Consider the following 3,606-nt stretch of genomic DNA (forward strand, 5'->3'; position numbering starts at 1 on the left):
GAGGTGTAGCGTATAAGTGAGCTTACATGTTGTTAAAACTTATACGCTCACAATACTTACGCGTTCTTAAACATATACGCTGAGATTGCTGATTTTCTTGATTTTCGTGCAACGATGGAAGAAATGAATGTGTTCCTGTCACAACCATCTGCTATACTTCATAATATCAGTCTTGAGAATGAGATGGAACGTCCAATAAGCAACCGAAGCTGTTAAGAATGGAAGACTATCTAAATTGGGCTGATAAGTTTGAGACCTATGTGCAAACTGTCAATTATGAAGCTTGGGAAGTTGTTGAGGTGGAGTACATTATTCCACGAAATGAGAATGGTACAAGCTATCGGTTATCCCAAATGCCCGAGGGTGAGAGACCAAGCTCAAGGAAAAGAAAATGATGAATCTTTTTCAACAAGCTATTAACTCCGAGATTTTCCAGCGGTTACAACACAATGGCTCGTGTCACTCAATCTGGGAAGCTTTACTGAACAAAGATAGAGGGAATCCATACATGAGAAAATCTAAAATGGCTTTACTGAAGAAAGAATTTGATATTTTCACTATGGTCAAGGGAGAATCAATGGCACAATTGATTGAAAGATACTGCCATTTGGTTAATGAGATGAAAAGATTAGGCATTGAAAAGCAAGAGTTTGAGTACATTAAACTTGCTGATTCTCTATCTGATGAATGGGAGACATTCATAATGATTTAACAGTCAAACCCGATTGCATATGACATATTGATTCTTGCTCGATTCATTAAAAAATTGGAAGAACAAGAGCTCGAAATCCGCAAGAAGCAGAAAAAGAAGAGTACTGCGGTAGCTCAAGATATCGAGTTATATTTCAATTCATCACAATCTGTGGTAGCTCCTAGCCCGAAAATCCAAACTGCTTTTGTCACTAACAGTAGTTGTGGTGGTAGTTCAAGTCAATTTCAACCAACCAACATACCACACTACACCAGCACCTACACTAGAACCAACTCTGTTCCTGATCAATCCTCAAAACCCACGAGTCCGACATCCGATGTTATGCATTGCAACATAGCTGTTAACATCAAGAACATCAATGGAATTACTGCTGAGAATGTTCAAGAACATATGTCTTTTCTAGGATCTGTCCTCGAGTCATATGAATGTTTAATAGCTGGGAGAACTGGAAACTAAAACATGAAAAAGGAGGATTATGATCAAATCGATCATGAAGAGATGGAGATGTTAGGTATTCGTGGGTGCATGGCTTGTGTTGTAAGGAGAGCTCAAATATTTAGGGTAATTACTGGAAAGAATAGTCTTGATGGGACGACTTCAAAACTAGGATTTTACAAGTCATAGGCCCGATGTTTTCGATTCAGGAGAAAGGACATTTCAAGAGGGAATGTACGAATCCAGAAGTTGGAGAAACTAGTCCTAATCGATCCTCGAGTCATATGAATGTTTAATAGCTGGGAGAATTGGAAAATATAACATGACAAAGGAGGATTATGATCAAATCGATCCTGAAGAGATGGAGATGTTAGGTATTCATTGGTGCATGTCTAGTGTTGTCAGGAGAGCTCAAAGATTTAGGGAAATTACTGGAAAGAATAGTCTTGATGGGACGACTTCAAAACTAGGATTTGACAAGTCAGAGGTCCGATGCTTTCGATGCAAGGAGAAAGGACATTTCAAGAGGGAATGCACGAATCTAGAAGTTGGAGAAACTAGTCCTAATCCTTTTGGTAGGTACTACAACAAACCGGCCATTTATCATCAAAGCTCTCCTGCACTAGCTAAATCGTCAAAGAAACCCGAGGCATTGCCATTAAAAGCTTTTCACACACAACTGGATGAAGGGTTCAACTAGAACACTATCGTTCACAGAGAAAATGTTGCTGAGGTAATTGGTGAACAAGCTGGAGAACAGGTAATTTTTTTGAATGCAGGTGAAGCAGTGGAAGATGTGGAAAATGAAGATGCTGAGAACCAAGCAGCTGATCACACTGATGATGAAAAGACTGAGAGTGATTGTACATATGATGATCAAGTGGAGAATAAGACTGAGAGTGATCCTGAGGGGACAGAATCTCCTAAGAGTTTTGATTAAATTCCAAATGTGTTTTTTAAATCATTTTTGCCACCTGATGTGTTTGAAAGTTTTTGCAGGTTGGTTTAATGGAGAGGAAGTGCCTCATGGAAAGATTGACTTTGGAGTCGATAATGAAGATGAGACTGCAGAAACTGATGAAAGTCAAGAAGTAGCAAACGTTGAGGAAATGAGTGAAGTAACTGCGCCAACTGAAGGTGTTTCAACAGCAGTTGATGAAGTGAGAAATGAAGATGTTCCAAGAGAATCCATTCATCATTCTAACATGGCTGGACATGTAACATTTTCTACTCAAGAGGTTAAACGTTTTTGTGAGTCATATGATGAATAATAATTTGTTATTAACTCATTAATAACCGACTATAATAACATGTTTCATGATTATCAAAATATAAAAGAGACATATGACAAACTTCAAATGTGTGAGAAAAACTTGTGGATGAAAATCCTACAAGATGAGAAAACAATCTCAGCGCTTAAGCACACCGTTGAGGACAAACAGATTGCCATCAATGGGCATATTGATGAGAAAGCGGAACTTAAAAGAGAATTTCAACTAATTAAAATCGAAACTGAAAGATTTGAAACTAAACTAAAGTGTTATTCCGCCTCATCATATGCCCTTGATCATATTGTTCCAAAAGAGGTTCCGACATATCATGCTGTACCGCCTTCTATTTGGAGCTCTTATGTTCCAAAAGAACCTGAAGGGTTCTTCAAGGCGATGAATGTGGTGACTGGTTCACCACATCATGATATTTCATCATCTCTTTCATGTGATGGGCAAGCTATTAAGTCTTCTCACAGTTCTGATTGTGAGAGCGAGGTGGGTAAACAAGCAGCCGAATTTGTGCTTTCTGAAGTAAAATCTAAAACTCAATCAAGTAATAAAACTGGTAGTCAAAATGTTAAAACCAGATCTGAAACTCAGTCATGTAATAAAACTGGTAATCAGAATTCTAAATTTGCTAAAACCAGTTTTTACTACAAAAGAAAAGGTATTGGGTTCAAAGAGGGTAACAAAGAGTCTATAAAACCGAATGATGGTTTTCGAAAGATTGTTTTTGTCAAAGGTGAGACCTCTGAGGAACAAAAAGAGGTCATCTTTAGAAAGCAATCTAATAATGAGTTTTTTAAACTTAAGGCTAAAAGAGATCAGGAAGAGAATCAAGTTTCTCTAGTTAACAAGTTTGTTGACAGAAGGAAATGTTTTTGTTGTAATGAGGAAGAACATTTGTTTTACTCATGTCCAAAGCGATTCTCAAATTCTCAAGTGAAAAAGCATGTGGTAAACAAGAAACCACATGTGAATGTTTCATATGTGAGACCTACTTCTCCACCTATAAAGATTTTAAAACGGGTTGTGGAGAAGGACTTGTTCAAAAACAATTTTGAGGTCGGTGAGTCTTCAAATGTGAAGAAAATTAATGATGGTTTTTATAAGAAATCAAGTTCTATTGGTCAGAACTGGGTGGTAAATGGTAAAATAAAAGATGAAAATGTTAAACTACACATTGAA

This window comes from Bidens hawaiensis, unplaced genomic scaffold (genome assembly GCF_021521415.1).
Source record: "Bidens hawaiensis isolate Kalapana, Puna unplaced genomic scaffold, B.hawaiensis_p1.1 tig00002602_1, whole genome shotgun sequence".
NCBI lineage: Eukaryota > Viridiplantae > Streptophyta > Magnoliopsida > Asterales > Asteraceae > Bidens > Bidens hawaiensis.